Here is a 7,012-nt window from a genome sequence, read left to right as displayed (position 1 = left end):
AAACTAGACTAGAAGCAAGAAAAGAATTGACAAGAGTGAAGAGGGCTTTACTTTTGTCTCTATATATACTATCTAATTAAGGACTACGTGGCAATGTTCTCTAGGACCTCCAATATGTATTGACTTTGTAGGACACATGTTTTGACTTATAAGGTAAGTTTTTCTACGTATGAGCCACATAATTAGCTTCGTCTTCAAGATAACAACATGTGTGGTACATGGCCAACTTGTTGATCATGTTTTTAATCCAAAAAGTCAATTAAAGACACCTATAAAGTTAAAGCAACATCTATAAAGCTTCTAGAAAGCTTCTATAGTAAATATTATAGAATTAACTTACTTTTAGTTATTTTTATTTATTTCTATATATTTATATATGTAATTACTAGCTTACATGTATATGTCCATGATATTACCTTCTCTTTTAGGAACAAGTTCTACAAGGAGTGGTCATCATATGTTGAAAAAATCTATGATGTGACGAATTATATTTGCCACATACTTTGATCTTTGTTCTCTTCAAAGATGATTGATAGGGCCTTTCAACCATCAATAGTATCCTATACCAAGGCAAGAAGACCACCCAATTATTTGATTGTTGTTGAAGCCTTCATAACTTTCTTCGAATAAAATATTTGGAACACCGTTAGGACTTGTTCTCATTTCTAGTAAAATCACCAAATATTGGGAGTCACTTCTAAGGTTGTGATATCAAAGTCGTTGTATCTCACCATCTATTTGAAGAAGAACATATCGTTCTTGAAGATCTTCATGTCGATTGTATCGTCTTGAAGGTTGTGACAATCATAATGTCTTGTCTGACAAGTGAGAAAACAAAGGCTCTTGAGTCAAATCCACTGGTTTTTGGTTTTCCATCTCTTCAGCGTCACAACTACAAAGAAACTACAAATAAGGATTGAAAGTAGAATGTTATCTTGCCTAGATCTTATTTCTTTTATAAGAAAGGATTTCATCTTGATTTTGATAGATGTCGTCAATAAAAAGCTTCCACTACCTTTGCTCTATTTGTAAGACTCGTTACTGGCTCCCATGTGTATTCAATAATATCATATACGTGCAATGGACAAGATATTTCAATTTATTTTGGCGCCGCCTTGAATCTAAGACTTCTTCCACTTCAAACTCTTCATTATTGTCCACTTCTATAGGAGGAGGTGGAGCTTGTCTTTTTCTTGGTATGTCCACTGTCTTGTATAGTTCAAGGAAAAGACACATGGAATACTAGATGGAATTTCATTGACTCTGGTACGTGTAAATCATATGCAACTAGATTGATTTGTACAGAAATAAAAAATCGTCCAAGCCTTCGATAGTCCAACTTCTTACAAGGATGAGTAGTCTTGATATTGCGATGAAGTAACCATACCTTATCACCCATGTGGAATGGTGGTTGTTCCTTTCGATAGACATATGCATTGATCTTTTATTGTTTTTGAGCTTCTTTTAACTGAGCCTTCATCATTGCATATAGCTTTGACAAATGAATTGCCAAATCTTTCGCCGTAGGATTATCAACTTTTAAAAAGTCAAAAGTATCAAGTTGTGGATGATAACCATAATTGGCAAAGAAAGGTGTTTGTTTTGTAGAAAAATGTACTGTATTATTGTAAGCAAACTCTACCAATGGCAAAAGAATTGTCAAATCATCTTGTTGATAGTTGATGATACATCTTAAATGCTGCTCCAAAACTTGATTAACACACTCCGTTTGTCCATCAGTTTGAGGATGGAATGTCGATGATAGTTTTATATCCACTTTTAAAAACTTGAAAAGAGTCCGCAAAAATCTTGATAGAAATTGAGTTCTCTTATCAGATATAATATCCTTGAGTAATCCATGATAGCGATAGATATTATCAAGAAAGAGCTTAGCTATTTCTTCACATGTGATATATTTTGTACATGGTATAAAATGTACCATCTTGATAAAAAGATCTACTATCACGAATATAGAATCATAAGAACATGAGATTGGAAGATCCATGATGAAGTCTAAAGAAACAGAAGACCATGGTTGTTCTGGAATGGGTAGTGGCTGAAGAAGTCCGTAGGGTCGATGATGAGGAATTTTTGATCTTGAGTAAATATCACAAGATTGTATAAAATCTTTGACTTCTTTTTATATTTGGAGCCACCAAAAATCCTTGGATATTAATTCGAAAGTTTTATTCTATCCAAAATGTCATCTTGCTGGAAAGTCATGACGAACTTGAAGAACATGTAATCGAGCTTCACCTTTTGGAACATATAGGCATCCCTCGAAATATAATAGATTGTTCTTGAATCCAAACTTGGAAGTATCATAAGACGTTGAAAGATTTTTCTTAATATCACGAATAAGAGGATCACAAGACATACATGACTAAACTTGCTTAATGAAAGTTGAATCAACAGTTAGTGTTGATTTCATTGCTCAAAGATGAAGATGCTCTGGCTTTAAGAGAATTGTCCATTGTTGATCAAAAGCGACATCTCCTTCCTTTGATACAAGGTAAAGTTGTCTAAAGAGTACATCTAACAAACCTTGTTGTTTTCTTGGTCGATAAGTAATCTTGAATTCAAATCTTGATAAATACATACTCCAACGGGCTTGGCGACGATTCAAAATACGTAGTGACATAAAATATTCAAGGTTCTTGTGATCTGTATATATGATGATTAGACTTGGAGTACCTTTTAGATAATGGCACCATTCTTGAAACAAATCTACTATTGCAAGAAGTTCATTGTTGTAGATATTGTAGTTGATCTCGGCTATTGAAATTTTTTTGGAATGAAAAACTATTGGATGAAGTTTATCATCTATTCCCATTTGTAATAATACGACACCTAAAGCAAAGTCTGATGCATGTGTTTCTATAAAAAATGGCTTAGAAAAATCAACGCAATATAAGATTGGTGCAAAAACAAAGCCTATCTTTAAAGCTTCAAATACTACTTCGGCTTCTTGGTTCTATTGAAGTTTGTCTTTACAAGTCAAACATGTAAGTGGAGCTGCAACTTGAAAGAAGTCATTGATGAAGATCCGATAGTAGTTGGCAAATCTCAAAAAGCATTGGACATCTCTTACCGTTTTTGGGATCTTCCAATCCATAATAGTTTGAACTTTCTTACGATCCATCATAAGTCCATCATTTGAAATGATGTATCCTAAGAAGTCGACTTGAGTAGTGTGAAATACATACTTTTCTAAGTTGGAATAGAGTCCCGCATCTCTTAGTTTTTGTAACACATGACGAACATGAAGTTCATATTCATCTAAGTTCTTAGAATAGGATAAGATGTTATCTAGGTAATAGACAATAAAATCATCTAAAAACTCCCAAAAGACATCATTCATTAGATGTTGGAATGCTAATAGTACATTTGTAAGTCCAAAAAGTATGACATTGTATTCGAAATGTCCATACCTTGTTCGAGATGCAGTCTTCCATTCATCTCTTTCTTTGATGCGTACTAGATTGTATGTTCCTCGTAGATCTATTTTTGTATAGATCTGTCACGGACACAAAATACAGACTTGAAATCTAACAAGAAGTTCAAGAAGAAGTGGCAGAACTAAATTAAACAGATGAGTACAAGAACAACACCAGAAAGGTGAGCTAGAACTCCAAGAGATGTGTTGTCGAGACTGAAGAATCCTTCAGCCTCGACTCCTATATATACTACTGAATAGGAAGCTTCTCGAGCTACTTCCACTAATTAGGACGCTTCTCCAACAACTTCTACTAATTAGGAAACTTGTCGAGCAACTTCCTAGAATCTATCAGAATATTCTAGAACCTTCTAAGAATATTCTAGAACCTTCTAAGAGAATCTTTAGGGAATATTCTAAGAATCTTCTAGAACCTTCTCAAGGAATCTTTAGAGAATCTTTAGAGAATATTCTAAAAGAATATTCGAAGAATCTTCCAATGTATGTCCATGACATCACCTCCTCTTCTGGCTTCGAGGTCTCCGAGAAGCAATGTTGTTATCAGTCAATACCAACGCAAGAAAATGAAAATCTGTCGCATCACATCCGCTATAAATTCCAATTGTTGTTTGCGAGGCAAATGATTCATCGGCCCTTGGAGCCAACGGTAGTGACCAACACCTTCAACCTCTGACCAAGCGTGGACTTCTGTGTCTTCATTGTGAAACTGTCCTCCAAACACACCTTTTGGCTGACCGTCGTAGGCAGGCTCGACCTCAAATACAATTACTAGCGATCTGTTGCTCGGTATCCTCCGACGTCGTCGTGGTGCAGGCGGTTCTTCATCTCGCGGTCGTCTTCGTGAGCTAGTCGCTTGAGATGACATAACAAGTGTAGTATCTTGACTATCCATGTCTAAAGGCTAAAATGATGAGAGCAAACTACAGTTGCTAACAAAGTTCTACACTATCGAACTATGGGTTTTGGAGGTGCCCTCCTCCCTTTTTATGCTACTTGATGAGCAAGCTTCAGCAAGAAGCTATCGTTGAATCGGCTTAGGTTTATAAGGATATCGTTGATGAAATTCTTGTACCTTTTTTGGCGCATTGGCAAGATTTTCGGCACGCTCCCACGTTCGTTCATTGATGTCGTATCCACTCCAATGCACTAAATACTCCAATTTTCTTCTATTACGCCGTGAATCTAGTACCTTTTCCACCTCGTATTCCTCATGGTTTTCAATTTCGATACTTAGTGGCGGACTTTGTACTCTTTGGGGAAAAGCTGACTCTCGATAAGGTTCCAACAAAGACACGTGAAAGACTGGATGTACCTTCATAGTAGTTGGTAACTCCAGACGATATGCCACCGGATTGATCTGCTTCCCGATAACAAATGGCCCTAATCTCCGATAGTCCAATTTGTCACATGGCCGCTTGGTCTTGATATTCCGTCGAAGAAGCCATACTTTACTTCCAACTTTAAAAGTAGGCACCTCATTTCGATATTTATCTGCAGATGCCTTGTAACTCTCTTGGGCAGATTGCAATTGAAGCTTCAACGTCGCTTGAAGCTCCGATAGTTGCTTCACAAATCCTTCAGCTGCTGGGTTGTTATTTGCTGAAGAACTCAATAAATCGAGCTTGGGGTGGTATCCGTAGTTGAAGAAGAATGGTGTTTGTTGAGTTGACGCATGAAGAGTGTTGTTGTATGCGAACTCAGCAAGCGGTAGATATGCAGTCCAATCATCTTGTTGATAGTTGATGGTGCATCGTAAATATTGCTCCAAAACTTGATTCACCCGCTCCGTTTGACCGTCAGTTTGAGGATGAAAAGCCGAAGAGAGCTTAATATCCACCTTCAATAACTCAAAGAGGGACCTCCAAAACTTGGATACAAACTGAGTACCTCGATCCGACACGATATCATCTGGTAGGCCATGATAACGATATATGTTATGAAGAAAGAGTCTTGCGGTGTCTTCACTTGACGATGTTTTCTTGCAAGGCACGAAATGCGCCATCTTTGTAAATCGATCCACCACAACAAAGATGCTGTCAAATGAATTCGATGGCGATAGGTCCGTAATGAAGTCCATAGAAACTGAAGACCATGGTCGGTGCAGAATAGGCAATGACTGGAGAAGTCCATATGGACGATGTCGAGGGATCTTGAATCTTGAACAAACATTACAAGAAAGGACAAATTCTTTCACATCCTTCCACATTTGGGGCCACCAAAAATCTCGTGAAATGAGCTCCAAAGTCTTGTTGAATCCAAAATGTCCCGCAGCTGGAAAGTCGTGGCGAGATTGAAGTACTCGGAGTCGAGTTGGTCCTTTTGGGATATACAACCGCTCCTCAAAATACAGAAGATCTCCCTCCACCTTAAACTTGTCATTATCGACACGTTGTTTGATGTCAAGAGCTATAGAATCCTCAATGGTCGCAGTACGTACCTCGCTGAGGAAGCCGTCATCGATAGTTGCAACAGTAGCAAAAATCCTGAATTTTTCTGGTTTCAACAATGTTGTACATTGTTGATCAAACGCTGCTTCTCCAGCCTTTGGCGCAAGATACGATCTCCTCGATAATGCGTCAGATAATCCTTGCTATTTTCCAGGGCGGTAGGTGATAATAAAGTCAAATCGTGATAGAGACATATTCCATCGAGCTTGACGACGATTCAAAATTCGAGCTGTCATGAAGTACTCCAAATTCTTGTGGTCCGTATAAACAGTCACTAGATGTGCAGCTCCTTCGAGGAAGTGACGCCACTCTTGGAAGGCATCCACTATAGCAAGCAGCTCTTTGTCGTGGATCTCGTAGTTGATCTCAGCAGCAGAAAACTTTCGTGAATAGAACGCAACTGGGTGAAGCTTCTTGTCTATGCCCATCTGTGAAAGCACAGCTCCCAAAGCAAAATCTGAAGCATCGGTCTCTAAATAGAAAGCCTTTGCAAAGTCAGGGTGTACCAAGATTGGAGCCGTAGTGAATGCCGTCTTGAGATCTTGAAATGCTTTTGCTGCTTGTGATCTCCATTCGAGCTTGTCTTTGCTTGTTAGACGCGTGAGTGGTGCAACAACTTGAGAATAATTCTTGATGAAGATCCGATAGAAGTTAGCAAATCCAAGAAAACACTGAACATCTCTAACCGTCTTCGGAACTTCCCAAGATATAATTGCTTCTACCTTTTTTGGATCCATCTTCAAGCCCTCTGTAGTCGCAATGAAGCCCAAAAATTCCATCTCATTCTGGTGAAATTGACACTTCTCCAACTTGGCGTAGAGTCCTCGTTCGCGTAGTTTTTCAAGAACCAAACAAACGTGCTTCTCATGTTCTTCTTCATTCTTGGAAAATATCAAAATATCATCCAGATAGATGACAACAAAGTCATCGAGGTACTCTCGAAAGATGTCGTTCATCATATGCTGAAAGACCGCTGGAGCATTGGTAAGACCAAAAGGCATGACATTGTACTCAAAATGGCCATACCTTGTACGAAAGGCTATCTTCCATTCATCTCCTTCTTTGATTCGCACAAGGTTGTAGGCTCCTCTTAAATCAATCTTTGTTA

The sequence above is a fragment of the Physcomitrium patens genome, chromosome 20 (assembly GCF_059467195.1).
Source record: "Physcomitrium patens ecotype Gransden chromosome 20, ASM5946719v1, whole genome shotgun sequence".
In the NCBI taxonomy this organism is placed as follows: Eukaryota; Viridiplantae; Streptophyta; class Bryopsida; order Funariales; family Funariaceae; genus Physcomitrium; species Physcomitrium patens.
Note: the sequence above shows the minus strand (reverse complement) of the source record.